Source organism: Rhinolophus ferrumequinum, chromosome 3 (assembly GCF_004115265.2).
Source record: "Rhinolophus ferrumequinum isolate MPI-CBG mRhiFer1 chromosome 3, mRhiFer1_v1.p, whole genome shotgun sequence".
NCBI classification, from domain to species: domain Eukaryota; kingdom Metazoa; phylum Chordata; class Mammalia; order Chiroptera; family Rhinolophidae; genus Rhinolophus; species Rhinolophus ferrumequinum.
Window position 1 is genome coordinate 89,439,171 of NC_046286.1, and position 22,693 is coordinate 89,461,863.

The window sequence follows — 22,693 nt, forward strand, 5'->3', positions numbered from 1 at the left end:
TGCTGCTTACTGTAATTTCACTCTTTTTTTTTTTTTTAAGTTTTTAATCCTTTTATAGGTTACCTAAACCACTTTTGATTAAGAAAACTTAGAAAGTTATTAACTGCCACAAGCAAACACCAAGCAGTGGTGTGTATCAATTTTCCACAAAGTCCTGCTTTGTGGGATGTCTGCACTGCTCTGGGTCTCTGCTCATACTCGCTGGAATCAATCGTGGCAGATTTTAGTCCACAGGTTGCTTTTCCCAATATTTCTTTGTAAACTCTTCAGCATTCTTACAGAATTTTTTACGGTCCTTAGAGTATTTTTCAGCTAGGTCAGCCTGAAGCGGGTGCTTGGGCTGGGGGTCGTTCACCAGTACTATGAGGGACTGGATTACTTGGTCGATTTTGGTTGCTGGCTTCCAGTTTTCAGCACTAATTACTGGCAGACAGACCTGCCCCTTTTCATCAATGTTGGGGTGATAGAACTTTGTTTTAAATGTGATCTTCGATGGGGTTGAACGGGTACACAGCTGGAAAGTTGATTTCAATTCTGAAGGCCCCCTTGTCCTATGGAGGGTTATCAGGAACAATAAGCCCTCGCCAAGTCAATAAATTAGCTTCATCAACCTGGATGTTATGGAAGTTTTTCATTCCACATTTGCGGATTTCTTCAAGCTTCTTCATCAGCCTCCTGCTGGCCGCCATCTTGGATCTGGTGCTGCTGCTTTCCCAGCGTGCATCGCCTGTAATTTCACTCTTGACATGGTAGTTACTGCTGCAAACCTTGTCAGCATTTCTGTTGAACTAGATCTGAGTTCCCTGCTTGACCTTACGGTTCCTCATGCAGTATAGACATTACTGCTGGTTGAGAACACACAACACATTGCAGCCTGCCAATTAACCTCTTATGAAATTCTTTGCCGCTCCCCCTCTCACATTATTATTCTCCATTGCCACACCCTGAATCCCACCTCTCTCCTTTTCCTACCAAAAGAAGGGAAGCTTCATGATTGTCTTACTTCAGGGTACTTACTTCTATACCCTGTTCAGATTTATTGGAGACATTGATGGGTTGATGGGTCATACCTCAAAGCTGAAACTGAAGACTATCAAATAGGATGTGTTAACACTAATTTAAGTTCTCATTTAGAATACAGTCCTCTACCATAGATAGATATAGGTCTCTATCATACATAAACCACACCGGATGTCAGAACTTACTTCAGTTAATCCTTGTCAATTAACCAAAGACCAGAGACTAAACATACGTACAGATAGCAGGTATGTTTTTGGAGTAGAACATGGCTTTGTGATGGTTTGGAAACAAAGGAGTCTCTCACTTCTGCTAGAGCCCACATCAAATATAAAAAAAATAAACAAACAAAAAAGGTGAAAGGGATTAAGAAGTACAAATCGCCAGTTATAAAAATAGTCACAGGGATGCACAGTACAGCATAGGGAATATAGTCAATACTATTGTAATAACCATGTATGGTTCCAGATGAGTACTAGACTTATTGGGGTGAAAAACAGAAAAACAAGTTAAGGAACTTTTGGATGGCCTCCTGCTTCCTAGAGAGGAGGCTATTGTAAAGGTTGAGCCTACGCAAAAAGACATAATACGGAAGCTGGAGGGAATGCTCTAGCAGATGTTTATACCTGACAAGCAGCCTTAAAGTTTATGATCCTATCTAATCCCGGAAAGGATAAATCTCTGGATGCCGAGGCCATTATAAAACACCAACCCTTAGCCCCTGATTTGTAAGGGAAGAATGAGAAAAATCTGGTTGCACTCGTTACTCAGAAAGTCAATGGTGCTCCCCAAATGGACTGAAACTGCTCATCACTGACAAATTGATTACTATCTCAAATTAGCATTGGTGGGGACATTTTTAAAAGACAGATAAGGTTATTTTTGGACTGTGTGTCACCTGCCAATGACATAATCCTGGAAAACATTATAAAGGTAGGACGTGAGCAGAAACCAAAGCCTCAAAGATGTTTTGAGCACCCTCAAATGCATTTTATCCAGCTTCCACCTCCAAGGGATTTGAATATGGTTTAGTTTTTGCATATCTGTTTTCAGGATAGGTTGATGCATTTCCTTACTGAAAAACTACAGTTCCTACTATTGCTAAAAAACTGCTGCATTTTGTATTTATAACCCATGGTATATCATCTCCTATGTCAGTGACCAAGGCACTCTATATGAGAAACAGTATAAAATAACTCCATAAAGAGTTGCCCCTTTTCAAACTAAACTGTCCTTACTCCCTACAATCTTCTGGAAAGATAGAAAGAAATGAAGACTTCATTAAATTAAAAAGAGAAGAAACTTCAAAAACGTTGGAGGTTGCTTGGTCAAAGCTACTTTCACTAGTTCTTATGGCCATGTGGTCCCCTCCCTCAGGGACACACTGGTCAAGGAAAGCTCATACATTTTGTGATTTCATCTTTGATGCTAAACTCTTCCCTGCTGCATGCAGATATAACAAAATATTGAAAGCAATGTGTGTCCTATACACACTCTTATCACCAACTGGTAAAAGCCACCTTCCTATAATATCTTTGTAAACAGCTTCTTCATGATATTCAACTAGGAGGTTTCATCCATTGGAAGAGACATTAAAGAAAAACTGCTCTTGAACCTCCCTGCAAGTGACCTTAGCAGATCCTGTTAACAAACACATCATTGAAAACCCAGGGAGTCAATCTTTGTGTTCACATGTCACAATTAAAGAGGCAATTCAGAATTCTGTATGATTGGAACGCTACTAGAATAGGGGACCTCCAGCTTAGGAGTCTCAGAAATCCTGAAAAACAGGCCATCTTCAGACACTAACCCAAGAACTTTGGGACAAGCAGATGGCTTTTGACAGTGGACAGATTCTGCCCGAGACAGTGGACCAGAATAGCTGTCTAACTCTTGCTTTGTTTTCGATGTGCTTGTATATGTTCATTCTCTTTCTCATTTTCTAAAGATTACTTTAGAAAAGTAATTGCTTTAGTTTTTGACTACCTGTGGCTTTTTTTTTCTCTTTTTCTTCCTTTCTAGTAATAGTAGTTAGAGCATACTCTAATGCCATTCTTAGATTATCCCAAACATTGTCCACGCCTCCTAATCTTACTGATTGATAAATATATCACCAGTCCCCCATAATCAAAACCTTTGGGCAATTTTGGTCTCATCAAATTAAATCATAGGGAATTACAGATGGTGATGTTTCTACTTGTGCCTACATGAACAGATGACCTTAAAATCAACCTGTGACTTTGTTAGTGTCCTTTTCTCCAGAAAAAGAACCAAGTATTATAATCCCTCAATCAGATCCTAAGTAATTCTAAATTTTAACTCAATGACCTTTCAAGGGTAAAGGGCCAAATACTTGTCATCCAGAAAAGACTAATGGAGATCTAAATATATAGCCCAGCTAATGTAATATATTGATTTCCACTTTGTGTCATAAATGACTCCTTTTCCCCTGGATCTCCACGTGCCCCCACAAGATACTACTTCTTTTATGGCCACGACACTGGTCCTGTTTGCATCACACTAACATCTCATTTACCTTAGGAATAGTATAAATCACCAAGATTGGAAAGAAGATATTTCATTATTACAATTGTATAAGTAATGAATATAATTCCATAAATCAGATGTGAGTTCTTAAAGAGGACACTTATAATTATTCAAACACTCTATGTGGGAGAATTATTGACTCACTGTTTATGCAAACAGAGCAATATTCACAACAGGGGGAATCAGATAAATAGAAAAGCCTACAAAAAACTTACTTTGTCACTTATAAACAATATCACCTCCACCTTAGATGGAAAGCAGATCACGTTCAACTTGTTGGCATGAATAGTGAGTGATACACACTTGTACTGCTGTTTCCTGTTGGCTAGTTCTGGGGCATCTGTGATTCTGCTAATACTTCTTGCTGTACTTGGATCAATGCAATGGGTACAAGAAAAACAGAACAGGCTTAAGGAAAAAGCTTAAGGAAAACTCCATATGGCTCTCTAAGGCTGATCTTCAGAGCACATAGGATTTATTCTCTTGACCTGAGTCAGGCAACTGGGATTCCTGGCTCTGAATCATCTCATAGGGACTCTTCATTGTTCTTGTTTTTGTCATAGTGGTCACAGTACTGGTTTGTTCTATTTTATCCACAATCTGCTCAGATGATTATGATGAGGTATAACAACAAAAATGTCAAAAGGATTTTGTGATACTATTGACTGTGGAGACAACTAAACAATCCCCAGACAGTGACAATATCTACTCTTTCCTGAATAGCCAACTTTCTGCAAAAGAGGTAATAACAAAACGGGGAGAGTGAGAGGCTGATATACAAACAGACAATGAGCACACTGCATATGACAATGCACTTCTGACCCATAATCTCTGCAGCAAATGGCCCAGAATGGCCAATCATGGTGAATGATTACCAGCTTCCCTATTTTGTTTGCCTCTGCTTCCAATAAAGGATCAACCAGAAAGTCAAATATGCTCCCTCGACCAACCCCATGAGATGCCCATCTCCTGCTTCCTCATGTCGACAACCTTTAATCAGAGCATACCTGAAGCTTTCAATTTTTGGCAGTTGGCAGTATACAGCTTCCCTACTTCCCTTGGCTGTATTTGAGTTTCTATCAAAAAAAAAAAAAAAAAAAAAAAAAAAAAAAAAAAAAAAGGATGATTACTGACTCCCTTGTTATAGCAAGCTCTGAATAAATAATCTTTGCTTGTTCTCATCTGGGTGGACTTTGTTTATTTCCTTAGCTCCTCAAGGAACTCACAGTATGTGGAGAGAGACAGTATTAAACATATCACACACGAATATAAGCTACACAAAATTGTATACTAAAAGGCATTGAGGAAGCAGCAAAAAGGGACTAATAGATTTTTTTTCTTCATTGGCTCATTTTGTTGTGTCACTTGTCTTCACTTTCGGTGAAGAATGTTGCAGTCGCCTGAGGATTCTGGTGAACTTGTGTTAACCTATAGCTGAGGAGCCAAGGCCTGTGGATGACATCCAGTCATCATCAGGTAGAGCTGCTGGAGTAGAGCCTCTGATCCTGCCAACTGCCTCTATAAAGCACTAACGGACATGACAGCCACCATTATGGCCACCTAATGCTGAAATGGCTTGTACAGAGCGCTCCTTGCCAGGACCTAGTTGGTAATTGCTTAGCTGGAGCATGAGCAGTAAAATTAGGATGTTATACAGTTAAGATTCTAGTTAGGAGAAGCACTGAACGGGCTGCAATGAAAGGAGGACCTTTGAAGGGAGAGGTTTTTCTGTGGACTTCTTCTTCTTAGGTCCAGTCCAGTGGAGAGCACATGATCTTCCTACAGTAGGGTTTTTGTGATGTTTAGGTCTTGTTGAAGAAATCCTGTCTATCTCAGAAGAGAATGATACAGAAATGGGCTTCTCATTCCTTCTGGAAATTGAAACTTTTTGGACTAAGCCCATCCATCAGTTCGTGCAAAGCAAATGGCCTTTTTCTGACATCTGGGCCTCATAGTAGTTATTGTTCCTCCTCTCTAGGTTCCTCCTTTCTTGGTGCCACAAACAAAGTGAGTGTAGAAATTGGGAGTCTACAAATTTCCATGGCTGGGGAGTTCCCACTGTATGTTTTGGCTGCCATGCAAAAACACATGATGGCTTGATCATCTTTTTTTTTTTTTTTTTTGAGGTAGAGTGGAGCATAAGGAGCCCTCCTGATGTAGAATTTCAGTAGTAAAATTTTGCAAGTAGTTGTATAATATTAACACCATCATCACCACCATCAGCATAGGGTTTATTTTTGTAAAGCTGTTTGATGATTTCAAGAGAAAATGGCCTAACACATCCATCTTCACCCCTGAATGTGCCTCTTTCTGTGCCTGGGCAGTCAGTGCCTGGGCTGGACACACAGCAGGAGGGACAAAAGGCTGACTTGCTGATGCCATTGTAGCTATGGAAACTACTCATTCCCTCCTCCCATGGTTAACTAGCCCCGTTAATATTGCACACTATTTTTTCTTTAGATATAACTCTATTTTCATTCTGATCATAGTCAAAATTTGTGGGCCTAGGTACAAATCTTTCTTTCTAAGATGAGTTTGCTTAATTCTTTCCTAATCCTTTAAACATTGATTTCATTTTAACTTTCAGAGAAGATATTTATTTTATTTAACAGTTTGAAGAGATTTTTCCCTCCAGCCCACAAAAGCTGTCAAGGGCTCTTATTTCAAAAATAATTCCTTCTCTCATTCACTGACTGACCTGTTTCTTGAGTGTCAATTCTTATAATTATTCCTTGGTGTAACAGATCAGAGCTGTAATGAAATGTTTTGTTAGTTCACTTACATATTTTGGAAAATAATCTTGATGTTATACTCCTATTATTGAATCTCTCACTCTATTTATCATATAAAAATCCTCAATGGGAGAACGGAAAGCACTCTTGACTTGAACACAGATTGTGTGCGTTATTTTTTTATCACTTAATAGTTATACTAATATGAAATGTCATTTTTATGAAAATATCAAACATCAAGTGAGTGATCCTTCTGCTAATATGAAGAATTAGTTTAAATTCCTGCAGCCTCGGGGTTTTTAAAATCTATAAATTAAAGAAAATAATACCCAAACTGCTAACTTCACAGAGGTGTCAGAAAAATGTATTTTTCAAAATACTCCATGAGCAGCAAAATGTCCTATAGTCATTTCATCAAAAACAGTTTCAATAATAATTCTTAGAATACTTAATTTTTGTAGAGTACACATGCTTTGAAACTTTTCCTGAGACTAGAGCACTTATCCTCAGCTGCCAGAAGGGCTGCCAGAAGATGACCCTCAGCCGCCAACTTGAGACAACTGTGAAAGACCATGCAAACTCTAGATCGCACCTTGAGGTCAGCTAATGCTTTCTTTGGGAATGCATCACAGCTCGACCTCCCCTTGAACCCATCCTGTTGTCTTCTATTCCCTTGTCCCGGTGTTGATCCTGTGACCCTTCCCTAATAAACACCCTGCACACTCATCTTCATGTTAAAATCTAGGTTCTGGAGGTCTCCAAGTGCAAATTTCAGTGTCAGGTCCAAGAAAACAGGTGCTAAGATGGGATTTTAGAGCTGGGTCACCTACTGCCTAGTTGGAATGTGGAACTATTGGTACATAGAAAACAGGTAGACCTCGGCACTGACAGTGCAATTATTTAAATGTTCATTGGTGGGGAACTGGGATGGTATACCTATGTATGAAAGGGAAGGGCACCATTAGTTGCGGCCATGTATTGGGCATTTGGGAACTAGCAATTATAAAGACAGTAAAATTGGGCAGCTATTGATAAGATTGCACTCTGCAAAAGGATAATGAAAGCTAAGAGTGATTAATTGGCAGTAAAAGCTAAGTGTGAAAGCCAGAGGACTTCTTTGGTATCATATAAAGAGGCTCTCATTTCCTTCAGTGGAAGGGCAGAGAAAGCAGAAGGCCAGATCCAAGATTTAATCATAAACAGTTTGGGTTTTATAGAAGGTTAAACTCCAAATGAAAGCTGATCTGTCATGCCAAACAAGGTTACTGCCCTGGTTGGAAGACAATGGGATCCTGAATATGGGATGGAAACATCTGAGTTGAATGTGCCTGGAAACCATGCATCCTCAGATTCCTCTGAGCCTATGGAAGTGAAAAGCTAGAATTCCCCCATTTGAAGAGCATTCAGAGGCCTATTGTAAGACAACATATGCCCTCTCAGGATCTGCCCACCCTGGCCACGCAGACAATAACTAGTGTCAGCGCTGGGGATATGCAGGCCTTCTGGGGGTGGAATGGAACATGTGCCCTGAAGGAACTATAAGATCTAGACAATATGGACTGGCAGGAGCTGGAAGAGTACATATGGGACTGTATGCTAAGAGCGATGACCAAGAGGTGGCAGAACAGAAACTTGGATGAAGAAAACTTATCATTAATAAGAGCACTCTCCCAGGATACATAATTTAACACCCTGCAAGCACCTGGGAGGTGCTATGGATGTTCTGCTAAGATGGCTCCCAGAAGCATGGCAAGCGCTGTGTATGGCCTACACCAAGGGAGGTAGAAATGCCAGAATTGCTGTAGCAGATAGTGAAAGAAGGAATTAAAAGTTAAAACAACAAAAACAACAAAAAACAAACACTGGGCTTGTTAGAGAGGATGTAATTATAGAAATGCCACTAGATGGCTATATTCCATGGGAAAGCCTGAAGGACATGCCATTTACCATAGTAATGAAGAATGGACACACAATGTGATATATTGTCATGCAGGGTCTCAGCTCCCATTCCCCGCACAAGAATGCAGGATGTGGTGAGGCCAAAAAGGAACACCAACTGAGCCATAGATAGGATAGTCATACCACTATATTCTCGCTGGTGGCTGGGTTGGAGACACAGGAAATGGGAGCCACAAGATCCGTAACCTGCTGTCTGCTTCTCTGCCAACCAACCAACAACTAACCACCTAGCGTAGCCACGGCAGTTATATTAGTGGCTAATGGCTAACCGGTTACAGCTGATGTCAGCACCTTTCTACTACCTGAGTCAGCACCTTTCCATGTGAGGCTGAGAGCCCGGAAAGTGCTCTCTGGGACTCTGTCCCCACACTCCATCCATACAGGGTATCGCCTCACAATCTACATGACAAGTGTCTTCCACAAGAAGCCCTGTGTCAGGAACCCACCTCACGAGAAAAAGTTTCAGTCCAGTTCAAGTAATGTCCCAGGGGGTGTCCCTCGATATCCACCTACTTTCTGGGCACAGCCAGACCTCCTGGGTACAGTCAGGGTTCTCAGGGTACGGTGCTGGAACAACAGTGGCTCACAGTCAAGGTGCTTATATATACTCGATGGCGGCCGGTAGAGACACAAAAGCAAACATCCGCCTTCACCCTAATAAGGGGTCTTCCTGCACTAGTTTCACTGGCGGCCGGGTGAGACACAGGAAGCAAACATCTGCCAGTTCTACTACATGGTGGTACGTTCCCAAGCAAACCGTCAAGTAGTCCATCAAATCAGGGATGGAAGGCAATTCCTCATAGTCCACAGTCGTTCGCCAGGGCTGTGCACTGGCCTCACAATGTGTGCCCTCTCTGCAGGGCGAGGCTCCAAGTCCTCCCCAACTTGGGGGTGAGGGACGACCTTGATCTCACCCACATCCTCCACTGAGGACTCAGCAAGCGTTTCCTCCTGGAACTACAAGTCCCGCATCTGGGCTGCCCCAGCAAGCACCTCCCAGCCCACAATGGCTGCAACAACCTTTTTCTCCATCCTATGCTGGTTGGAGAGCCGTCCATATCCTCCCACCCCTCCATGGAGGTCCAACTCCTGAGAACAATGGTCACCAGTCACTACACACTGTGTGGGGACCGCCTGTCCTCCTGCCCAGAGTCAGACATCATTCTTACCTGGCCGGAGTCTTGCTTGCCACACCAGGTCTCTGATTGGGTGGAGGCCTCAGTGTAAGATACCCACAACTCTAGGAGCCCACTGCAGCAGCAGACCACCAAAAGGAAGGTGACGCCCGCCACGGCCAACAGGGCGGCGTTCCATCCGGAGGCTCGAGGGAACCACCAATTCACCAAGGGGTCACGTTTCTCCCAGGCAGATTGTGTTTCCCGTTCCCTGCGCCGCTCCCCAAGGGTTTCCTGAGACTGAGTGTTCATATGCACAAACTGCTTCATTGCCCTTCGGAGAGCTTCAGCCGGCACCGTACCCTGCTCGTTGCTCCATGTGTCATGCGGGGTCTCAGCTCCCACTCCCCACACCAGAACGCAGGACATGGTGAGGCCAAAAAGGAACACCCACGGAGCCATAGACAGGGGAGTCATATCACTATATTCTTGCTGGCAGCTGGGTTGGAGACACAGGAAGTAGGAGCCACAAGATCCGCAATCCGCCATCCACTTCTCTGCCAACCAACAACCAATTCCCTAGCACAGCCATGATTGTTATATCAGTGGCTAATGGCTCACTGGTTACAGCGGATGGCTATCCAGCCACAGCTGATGGCCATCTACTACCCGAGCCAGCACCTTTCCACGTGAGGCTGAGAGCCTGGAAACTGCTCTCTGGGACTCTGTTTCCACGTACATAGATGATATAGTACAGAACTGTACTCTTGAAACCTATGTAACTTTACTAATCATTGTCAGCCCAGTAAACTTCAATTAAAAGAAAAAGAACGAATGCACTGGTGAGGATATAGGCAGCATGACTGAGAAGGCAAGGACTGACATTGAGCAGATCTTGGCTCTATAATGGCAATGGGAATCAAAGGATCATGAAAAATCACTGAAGCCAGATAGCGGCACTAACTATCAAGCCAGATGAACCCAATTTTCAGAATTAGTGGCAAGGTTGGAGTGACTACCATAGAAGCTTGACTCACAGAGAGTTATCAAGATGTTCCAGAGAACATAGCACACCTAGAGGCAAAATAGATGGGCAGCCAACAAGTATATGATAAGCGTGGGGACAGAGTCCCAGAGAGCAGTTTCCAGGCTGTCGGCCTCACGTGGAAAGGTGCTGGCTCGGGTAGTAGACGGCCGTCAGCTGTGATCACATGGCCATCCACTGTGACTGGGTGGCCATCAGCTGTTACTGGTTAGACATTAGCCACTAATATAACTGCTGTGGCTACTAATGCTAGGTTGACAGAGAAGCGGATGGCAGATTATGGCTCCTGCTTCCTGTGTCTCCAACCCAGCCGCCAGTGAGAATAGAGTGTTATGACTCCCCTATCTATGGCTCCGTGGGTGTTCCTTTTTGGCCTCACCATACTCTGTTCTCCTGCGGGGAGTGAGTCATGTGGAGAGTCCCTGCATGACAGTAATTCCTCACTTAACGTTGTGAATAGATTCTGAGACTTACAGCAAAATGATGTACAACAAAATGCAGTTTTACCATAGGCTAATGGATATAAAAAAGAGTTAAGTTTATATGGCATCTCTTTGATGTTATATTGAAATGATGTTGCATGAAATGTTGTTATTGGAGGACCTGCTAAACTTGAATTTGTACAGTCCATGGGAATCAAGTTTGACGATCAGTAGACTGTAAGCATCTGATTCAAAAAAATGTCAAAATCTCTTCCTGCTTTCTGGATCTGAGAGGGTTTTCAGATCCAGAACTCACTGACTGAAATAAAGTCTGGGTCCCCATTTTCCCAGTGTTTCCCCAAAGGCACCTAAGGCTATCTGTGAGAGTAATTTCATACCGAGGAAAGAAGAATGTCTAAATATTTTGAGGTCTGTTGGACAAAGATCTGAGATAATTCCTCGTTAGGGTGGGGGCATTATGGGGATCTGTTCCCGCTTATACTGGGTTCAGTGGGTCTTTGGAACAGCTTTGTTAATTTTCCTTTTGACCAAATTTATGATTGCAATAGATACACTTAGTAATTGGCACAACTCCTACTCATCCCAACCGCCTCCCTGCCCAAGGACCGTATCGGGTTTTGGGCTTATGAGGTAAAAACTACTGTAGTAGGGAGAGCCTGGTGAAAGCCCCTAAAACTTCTCCCTACCTTCCTTTACAATAATAAATATGGCCCCCCCCAAAAAACATATATTGGGGTAGATGGCAGAAATTATTGCCATTCTTAAAGCCCTAAAGAATTAAGTTGTGTGGATCCCACCATCCCTCCATTTAATTTTCCAGTTTTGACCTTGCCAATACCAGATGAGTCCTCCAGGATCACGGCAAGCTCAACCAAGTAATAGGTCAGTTGCAGCCACTGTGTTTGAAGTGGCATCTTTGTCAGAATGAATCAACATAGTTTTAAGTACGTGGTGTCTGGCCAGTGATCAGGCATATACATTATTTTTTATCTCCATAAAGAGGAACAGAAAAAGTTTGTATTCACTTTGGCTGGACTGTAGTATTTACCATTTTATTACAGTGTTATGTCAACTCTTCCTTCAGCTGTCACACTATAGACCAGATGAGCATCCCATAAAATATTACACTCGTGCACTATATTGATAATATCATAATAAACAGAATGGATAAGCAAGACATGGCTAGAATGCTGGAGAACTTAGTCAGGTCTCATGGACTCTCGAGAATGGAGAAGAAAGCCAGTAAACACTCAAGGACTCTTCACATATCCTCCAAAGCAAAGGACAACTTACTCATTTTGCAACTTCCACCGTAAAAAAAGGAAAACCCAATGCTTGGTAAGCCTTTTTGAATTCTAGATGCAGCATATTTTCAATATCTTGGAATAGTGCTATCACACTATATGTTGGATGACACAAAAGGCTGTCACTTTTGAGTTAGACCCTGGGCAAGAAAGAGTCCTGCAGTGAGTCCAGGCTGCAGTGTGACTGCCCTGCCACATGAGCTAGGTGACCTGGTAGGCCCTGTGGTATAAGAGAGATTCGGGGTGGGAAAACATACCATGTGGAGCTTATGGTGAGTCCCTACTGGGGGAAACCACAAGGCAGGTGCACAGGACTTGGAGCAAGACTATGCCATTTGAAGCGGAGAATTATACCTGTAGGAAGACGTGGATTTAGATGGTGCAAGGGTAGGCTATGGTGGATGGTGTGCTGTGCTGCCCAAATGCATTTCAGAAATGAAGAACAGAGTCTGCAGCTGCTGGGAAAGGTGCTAGGAGATGACTCTCAGCTGTCAGCCCTCTCTGACAGCCCTCATTTGACAGTGGCATCAGCTGCAGAAAACTGCCTCACCCAACATCATGCCTCTTTCCAGAATCATCTGTATCTGGTGATTCTCAATGCTAGCCATTTTTTGCTTATTCATTCTGTTTATCATGATATTATCAATATAGTGAGCTAGTGTAATATTGTATGGGAAGTATAATGGCCCTTGAACTTGCCCAAACTTGGACCAACTCTGGACAGTTGCAATAAGCCAACTGAGGCTGTTGGTGGCCTTGCCTTGGGTTCCACTTCTCTCTGCACAATTCTGCTTCCTTTCCCCTCATCCACTACAGTTGCTCCCCCTGTCCCTGCACAAGACTGGATCTAGGCGAACATGTTTGCTGTGGGTGACCAGCCTCATTGCTGAGAAAGGGAAATCCAGACTGAGAGAGGGGGAGAGAGCTGAAATTACTGGGCCAGTAAAGTTCAAGTTTGGACTTTAAGAAATGGGGACAGTTAAGCTATGGGAAGCCAAGAGGAAAGGCTTTGTAGATAGTGTGTTTGGTTGGCATGAGGGGTAAAGTTAGTGGAGTTAGAGATAGAGAAATAAAGAAAAAAAGATGCATCATTTTTGAGAAGCCATGAATGAGAGTGAGAGGGGGAAAGTTGGAGAGAGTGCCTGGCCTGCCTACTTTCCATTTCTCAACACTAGTGAATTAAGGCCCAGCTGTACCTCTTTGACATTCCCCTGGATTTAAGACCCACTTCTCCTGAAATTTGAAATATACAAATATACAAACAAAGGAACTGCTCTATCTGAGTTAGTTTGCTTGATTTGGTTACCCTCTTAGCAACCAAGAACCTTGACTTGAAAAATTATATAGTCTCTTCAATTTTCCAAAATATTTTGACATGTGTTTTTGAATTACTATAAATATTAAGAATCTGGGCTAATTTTTTTAATGCACAGAATGAAAATGAATTGAAATTTCATACTATGGTGTATGAATTCTCGGCCTGTAAAATGAAATAGAACTAGGACAGAATGATCATTCACATTGTTTTTCTTTTATTCAAATGTCTTTGGAGCTCGGAGAAACCCATGAGAATAGAAAAGCTGCTTCGTTCCTCCCACTGAGATATTTTACAAAGAGGCAGGATAGTGAGTGAGAGGCAACAAGAGTGAAATCACACTGACATCATTTAATAATAGTAAACTTAGAATTAGAATTCTGATGAGTTTGTCACTTCTAATTTCAAAGATTAATCTTCACAGATAAAAAAAGTTAGTGAGATTTGAGGAATGATATCAAAGTAAACATAGGAAGTTACATTAGATGTCGTGCCACCATGCAAACGTCTGTTTCTGCAGACAGGGAGCAATAGCATTCTGCCTGATTTCAGCATGCCTGAAAATGACCATGTGGGTAGAGATGACAAGAAGTAGGGAGCTTATTGATAAACCAGTGGTTTTCAAAGTGAGGTCCCCAAAGCAGTAGCAGCAGCATCACCTGGGAACTTGTTCAAACTGGCCACATCCACATTTCTACTCTGGAGGAGGCTCTGATCCCTAACTTACTGAAAATACTATTCTATGAACCCCATTAACCTTGGATGTCAGCCACTAAGGTGATTTGGTTTTCTTTTTCCAGGTTGATGTAGCTTTGTGAGATGAACTACTATTTGCCTCAGATTTTAGGAATAGAGATTATAAGAGTTGAATGATTATGAAGAGTGGAGTCCAGGAAACTGGAGCCTCGTTGCCTCAGTTGCAGGTAGTTTGTAGTGTATTGTTTCCGCTGAGGTTTACACTGCTGGGTTACTCCCCTAGGGCCTTCTTACATACTTCCCATGTAAGAAGATGGGAAAGGAGGGAAGGAGACGTGGAGCAAGAAATGTGAGTTAGAATCTCACTTTACACTCTTGCTCCTATTTCATCCCTGCATCCCTTGAAATGCAACAAATTTTGCTTGATGATTATGGTGAAAGACCTTTCTGGGACAAATATTTTAATTACACAATGACATAGTTTTTTAACCAAATTTGTTGTCTAAACACTTTCCTATTAGAGAGTAACTCCCAGTACAAGGACTTTACATATATCTTCCCGACACTAAACTGTTTGAATACATTTTCTTCTACTCATTAGACCAGCTATACTCAATCTGGTCAAAAACAAAAACCACCAACTGAGCTTAAATTCCAAAAGGGAATAGCAGGATACAGAAGATGCATCTGTTTCTTCTCCCATCTTCTTTGTCTTCATGAGTTTTTAAAATTTTTTTTTCAATTACAGCTGACCTACAATATTGTATTAGTTTCTGGTGTACAACACAGAGATTAGACATTTACCGGTATATAACTTAAGAGTTGATCCCTCCAAAAAGTCTAGTACTCATCTGACACCATACATAGTTATTATAATGTTATTGACTATATTCTATTTGGGGATTTTCTTAAATTCTTCTATCCAGAGTCATTTCTAGTTATTAATCATTTATTAGATGATTTACCATTGTGTGAGAAAGATTGGCATTAAAACACTGGAATGTATTATTATAAAATAAGTGGGAAAACCATTAAGTCTCAAAGTACTGGTGCATTAATAGTAAGATAACATGTTACTGAATCACCAAATTTATTTAACTTTAAAAAAATCCTAAGTCATTGTAGTCTTTTATTCCCAGAGCCATTTAGCATCACCTGAGAAGGGCAAAATGGCTAATGGAATACAATTAAATATATACCATTAAGTACTTTATGTTTCTCACACTGTTGTTTTTTTTTCCTTTCGTGCTGTATCTATACTAACTGAGTAAGCAAGGTTGTAAGATTGATTTTAATCTAAATTTGATTTCTCAGTTCCTACAATTTGACTAGAATTTGGTTCTCCAAATTCTTTGGAAATATAGAATTTGCCAGCAAGGGAATAGAAGCTGCTTTGACTAGGGAAATGAGTAAGAAATTAGGTTCATGGTCCCTATTATCAGGCTTGCAAACCCCTGAGCACAGAAACACTCTTTTCTAACCTACATATTAGAGCCATAGATTCTTTAAAAACGTTAGGAACAATCTAGTCCAGCTTCCTACTCACTTGAGTCAATAAATATTTGTTGTTTTTAATGTACTGTGCTGATAACTTTCCTCAAAAGATTTTCTCATAGCAAGAACAACAAAACGTTTTCCCAAGAATCTTAGAAGTTATACAAATCAGCAATATTTTAGAGAATGTTTTTCTCTAAGGCATGCTTGAAAAGCTGTAAAGAAAGAAAAGAGAATATTACAAAATAAAGCAGAAATAAAGAGCGCCATTCTGAAAATACTGTGTACATAAATAAAGAAAGCCAGATGGTCTTCTTCATTAGAAAGATATGAAATCTGATACCAACATGCAGAAATAATTCTGGTTATCAGCTTTTCTTGAATTTTAAACTTCACCTTAAATTACAAATTAAATTGATTCTCCCAGAAAATTTTTCTACATGCTATAGAATGATTTTGAGTTTGTTTTGGGGGGGGGGGATTAAGCCAGTATTATCCTTACATGTACCATACTTCCCTGGCTTTGGTTCTCTCTCTTTAAAATGTTTCTGTCTTTTAGTCTCTATATCAAATATTCCTTCATGTCTTCTTTTCTGCATTTTTCTAGGATCTAAAGGGTCAGAATTCCACATGTCTCTGTCTCTACTTGATTTTCTCTTTCTAGGTGCACTGCCTGTCCTTTCTTTTCCTGTTGATTGTATATACTCTTGCTCTTAGTGTCTTAAGATATTACATTATGACTCCGTTGCTTAATAAAATACAAAATTATAGTTAAAACCCTGCCATTGGGGTTGAGCAGCATGTTCATTTTTTTTTCCTGAAGTTTTTTGACACAAAAGTGAGATCTAGTGCTAAAGTAAAAAAGTTCTATCAAGATCTTATCTACATGGGCTGTAGAAGAATACAGATTTGCAGTGTGTAAAATATGACAAATATTTATAATACCTGAGAATTCCAACGGTGTCAAATATGTGGAAACTCTCCTCCCATAAGTTGGCAATGGATTTTATCTAAATGGACTCTCAAGTATCAGTGACATGCCTCCTTTTGTAGTCCTATCACTGAATTTCTTGTGACACTCTTTGTAATGCTTACAGTCTGGATACCGGTATATAGAGTAATTTCTGTCCATTCTCTAGGAGAATGTCATTTCCCCATCTCAAAGACACATTTGCACCAAAGTTAGTGATTGAGACTCATTTAAAAGACTCAGAGCTGCTAATTGTTCAGGGCTCAACTGTAGAAAAATGCTAAGTATTTCTAGAAGCAATGTGGTTGCATAGGAGTTAGTAACTAAATGTCCATGGGCTCCTAGGGAATCAGTGCATGGGCTTTAGGGAACCTCCAAGCCCTCTGAAGCCTTATGTGCATATGTTTATTTTATTTAGATAGAGAGATTGGTCATTTTATCATATTTACAGCAAGGTTAAGAACCACAACCCTAAAGGGAGGAAACATAGGAAACTTGCATGGAGACTTCAGTGTGAAAACCTGTGTTTAATTCATTGATGTACAAATGTTAAACAATAGTGACCCACAGGAAGCTAGCACCAGTGCCTTTTACCTTAGGAAGGCCAATCTTTCCAAATATATGTGGTGGGAGTGCAATGGTGTAGACAATCTCAAACCTTATCATTTTTCATTTTGTGGAAGCCTATCAGCATCAAGATGTAGTATTTCTTTTTATTTATTTATTATTTATTTATTTTTAAAAAATGTTTTTTTGGGAGGGAATATTGGGGAACAGTTTGTTTCTCCAGGGCCCATCAGCTTCAAGTCGTTGTCCTTCAATCTAGTTGTGGAGGGTGCAGCTCAGCTCCAAGTCCAGTCGCTGTTTTCAATCTTTAGTTGCAGGGGACACAGCCCACCATCCCATGTGGGAATTGAACCTGCACCCTTGTTGTTGAGAGCCCACACCGTAACCAACTGAGCCATCCAACCACCCCTCTGAAGCTCAGTGGCAGCTCGTTGTCTCAGTCTACTTGTGGAGGGTGCAACGCACCGACCCATGTGGAAATCGAACTGGCAACCCTGTTGTTCAGAGCTCATGCTCCAACAGAGCCATCCGACTGCCCCTCGTATTTCTTTTTAAATTGACCCATCAATGTCCAGGACTTCAATCAAGGGTGGCATAGAGGGGAAGAAAGAACTACAATTGTTTCCTCTAAGCTAGTTCAGAGAAGATGTACTGCATTTAGGAAAGATTTCTAGAAAGAGACTGCTGGTGGTTTTGCTGTCTCGTATTCAGAAGTTCATTGAAAAATCTCCTACGTGGGTTCAAGATGGTTAAGACAATTAGAGAATCTAATCTTCAGGCAGAGGGAAACAGTGAAACTTTTTATGGATATTAATTAGTTCTACATTAGATAGGAAATAAAGCCTCACTGAAATCCTCTGGCTGTCTCTTGCCTTCTGGAATTTCCACCTCAGTTCAATAAGTAGGAGTCATAGTATCATTTGCCTAGAGAAGGGAAGTGACCTAATTTTTACATGGTTTGGAACACTGGAATTTTTAAGGCTCAATAAAATACTCTGATGCTGTCTGTGCGATCCCCTCCTTCTCCTCTTCCCCTTCCATACCCCGTCCCCCTCCTCCTCTTTTTCCTCCCACTTCTTCTTTCTGCCTATACAAAGTAAAGAGCACTTCTGAAGAAGACGCTGAATTTCCCCAGTACAATTATAGGCTAGTTACTCAAACAAAGAAGTTACCTAGTTCAAACTCCAACCATGTGTGAATTTATTCTAAAACATCTTAAGACATGATTGTCTGAAAGATTTTCTTAAACACCACCAAATATACTGAAATGTATGCTCTTGCGTGAAGGCTTTTGAGATTTGGAGGATGGCCCCTACCATGTTTCCCCAAAAATAAAACCAGGTCTTATATTAAGGTTTGCTCCAAAAGATGCATTCGAGTTTCTGTAAAGGGGATGTCATCCTGAAAAATCATGTTAGGGCTTATTTTCCAATTAGGTCTTATTTTCAGGGAAACACGGTGGGTATCCTCTGTGCCAGGGAATAGTGAAGAGTATGGAACATCAGACGTGAAGTACCCCAGGCTGAGGAGATGAATACAGGTGGGCACACTTCTTAGAGTTGGCCCGTGCTCTCCAGACGCCCACAGAGTGAGATATCTTCTTGTCCATCTTCCTCAAATGAATCTGCACTAGTCTCCAAAGGAGTTTTGAGTTACGCTGTCACTGATTCCTTCATCAGTGTCCTGAACCACAGCAGAGTGTGAGTACTCGGAATTAAGTCCCGGTATAACAGAGGGGTTCCCTCAGTAAATCTTCCTTCAGAGGATGACTCAGATAGATCTCCTTTCTTCCATAATGGTAGCCTCCTCCTTGACAATCCTTATCATCTTCTAACTCTTCCCATGCAACCCTCTTTAAACCTTTGCCGGTGTCTCCAGATTCTCTGTTGGACACACCAAGCTGTTCAGAGTGCTTGCTCACTCCCACGTGCCTTTCCACCTAGTAGTTCTCAGGTATGTTGGCTGCATGTCAGTGGAGCTTTATCTTCTCTAACGAGTACTGTCTTCTTATGGCTAAAGAGGGCCCTTCTGTCCTAGGGAAGATAGGGCACTTCAACTCTTGTTCTACCTCTGCCCGATAACAGGGCCGTGCTCTCATTTTTTCCTGAAGTTTTTGACACAAACGGTATGTTGGCCATGAGAATTAATTTCCCCCTCCAAATCTCCCAAGTTGGCTTTACATAAGAAATGTGTATTTCTCCATTTAAGAAATCTTAGTCACATTTCTTATGAAAGAAAAACCTCACCTTTTTAATGTATGAAAGCACGATTCCCTTTTTCCCCAGGGGTTCCAACACCACACATCTCAGTGAAGCCATGAGTTAATTGACAATGCTTCTACAGTTCAGATAAATGGCAACTTGTTCCCAAATTTCCTTCTAACGATCAAGCTTTTCCTTTTTTTATCAGAGAAAGGGGCCTTGGTGCTTTCTGTGAATTTAGAAATTACGAGACACAGATTCTTTAGACATGATGGCCGAGGAAAATGTCGAAAACTTGATTTATTGGGGTTTTAAATATCCTTGCCAAAATGGGGCTGCAATGTGACTACAGTCATTGCTCCTTTTGAAATCTTGGGTCTTCAGTTTCTACTTAGCTTTTTTGAGGTGAATTTATTGTTTGGAGATCCAAAATCAAGACGAAGTCTTGAATTAAATTCAGAGTTTGAAGGGAAACTGTCCGATATTTAGTATGATTCAGTCGTTAGCCAAAGCTATCCTCATGGTGCATAGTCCCTCAAGGTAGAATTTAATCAATTCACAAAATGTACACAGTACGCGGTAATATATTTATATGAGCAGGTGAGTGCTCTCAGACCCCTTTTAAATGGATAAAAACCTACTTTATTTTATAATCTCCAGAGGTACTTATAATGATGATGATTTAGGAAGTTAGAAGAAAAGGCAGACTGACATGAAATAATTAGTCGTAAGTCCACAGACTATATTTGGAAGGCTGACAAAGGGTCTGTCAAGGCAGGCTGTGAGTGAAAAAAAAAAAAATACTACAGCATCGAGTATGTATGTTATAAAATGGGCTATCTTTGTAACTGTGTGTATAAAGCCCATAGAAACTTCACATGATTTGGTTTCCTTTTTTTGGCGAATGTTTTAAAATGCACTTTTAAACAAAAAGTAATGTAGGTAATTTTACATATTTTTCTTAGTTTTCCCAATTTTCTATGCATCATAACTGTATGATTACTGTGTTGTGACTGAATCACTATGCATAACTGAAGGTGTTTTTGATTTAAAATTTCATTCTAGGTTCCTAAGAAATCTTCATCAAAGTAATAGCAACATATTCTCACAGAGGATAGTCTATGAAATGATGAAGTATATTATTCACGTGTCACAATATAATAATCAGAAGACCATTACACTTCACAGACAACAATGCCCAGTGACGATACCTGTGTCTATCAGCTAATAGCAGCCATGAGCACTGGGGGAAGAGGGTGTATGAATCATTAAAGAGATAATATTATTACCATGTTTCCCCCAAAATAAGACCTAGCCAGAGAATCAGCTCTAATGCATCTTTTGGAGCAAAAATTAATATAAGACCCAGTATTATATTGTATTACATTATATTATATTATACCTGGTATTATATTATATTATATTTATTATATTATACTATTATATTATACCTGGTATTATATTATATTCAAAGAAGACCAGGTCTTATATTAATTTTTGCTCCAAAACACACATTACAGCTGATGGTCCAGCTAGGTCTTATTTTCGGGGAAACACGGTAATAATAAACACTGAGAATAAAGTAATAAGGCTTTCATCATTCCTGCTATTGCTCAGAATGTAGAATATTTTCCAAGGTTGAACTGATAATCACAAAACTAAGAACAGTACCCACAAAAATGACAAGTGTAAGTTAATGTATTACAGAAGCCTTGCAAACCAGCCCTTACTAATTGCACTAATGCATGGCCTAGGTATTTACGTTTGGTGGGTGACTGCTGAAATGATAAGGTAGTATTTTCCAAAGAATGATCTGGAGTTCTAATGATTTCTGTACACTCCCTTTAGGGCTACCTTTGGTCAGGAGTGGGAGGTGGAAGGGGGGCTGGGTGCCTTCTCCCTCATTTCATAGTCGAATCCTAATTTCCTTTGAGGCACATTTTAAGGTACTTCTTTTCCAAGATGCTTTCCTTGGCTTCTAGCTCTTCTGTTCGCTCAATTCCCAAATTGCTTATTATTTGAACCCTGCCTTTAGGCGCTTAGTCACATACAGCCTGACACTGATGGACCGCTCCGAAATGATTATAAGTTTCTTGAGGTCAGAGGCTGTGCATTATGTTTATTTTTCATTTTTCAGTACACATTGAACTATATACATGGCAGGCATGCAATAAAAAATTGCTGAACTATATGCAAATGATATAATTATAGCATTTTCGACCTTTGAAGACATTGAGAAATCATTTAATTGAAGTCCCAGTTTTACAGATGAGGAAAATGAAGCCAACAGAAGTAAAGTTCTTACTCAAGGTCATATGACTAATGTCTATCTTAAAATAATCCAAGCACTGCATTTGCTTAGGAAGTAGATGTTTCATTCATATTCTTGCTTACCCTATTTGTTGTCTTAATAGACTTCCCTTTTCATCAGCAAAATTGCACCTCATCCCTACTACTGTTGGAATAAGTGAGGATTTGACATATTTGTTGTTCTTTTTAGAGCTCTAATGCTGTGATTAATATGCACAAACACATTTGCTAATGCTTGCAAGCTTTCTTTTTTAACTTAATTGTTTTAGTCTTTGCAAATATCTATCCTGTGTTCCAGTCAGAAATATTGCACCTCTCTGCTGCACAGAGCTTGTTTCTGCCCCCACTTTACAGCTTACCACAATTAGACATGTATTGTTGTTTGATGAATAGTTGTTTATGTCCCCTATGACTGTGGGACTGTTGAAGGGTAGGGGTGAACTCACATCGAAGTGATCACGTAATCATCACCTTGTCTTCTCTATATCACCTAGCCCAGTACTTTGAATACAGTAGGTACTTCAAAGATACGGAAAAATTGTTTTGCTCAGTCTAATATAATGAAATGATAATTACAAGGACCTATTCTTAAAAATCAGGCATTTTTCATAAAAATGCTAGCAAATCCTATTCATTTTTTTAAAAGGAGAAAAATTATAATCTACTACATGTCAGCTCAAAAGAACCAAACAATTTCCTATAATGTAACTAAAGCCCAGTAAAATGTCTAGGAAGAAGCAACTACCAAGTGAGGAAGTCAAAAACTTAACCATTCCCTTCTGATCACCGAACACTTAGGAAGGATATTAATAATTCTTTGTATGTAGTAACATGTCCTGTTTTTACTCCATGCCATAATATTATGCTTGTGACAGGGCATAGACTTGGCTATGCAGCAATAAATATAGTTGTTGGGGAAAAAAAGAAAATAAAAATCTGCAACAAAAAGTTTATTTCTTCTAAAGAATTCTTTGTCAT

At 40.4% G+C, this 22,693-nt stretch overlaps 1 pseudogene; it reads right to left on the reverse strand.

The window, feature by feature from the left end:
- Positions 1-223: 223 nt before the first annotated feature.
- On the reverse strand, positions 224-689 carry LOC117020594 (ubiquitin-conjugating enzyme E2 L3-like; annotated as a pseudogene).
- Positions 690-22,693: the final 22,004 nt, after the last annotated feature.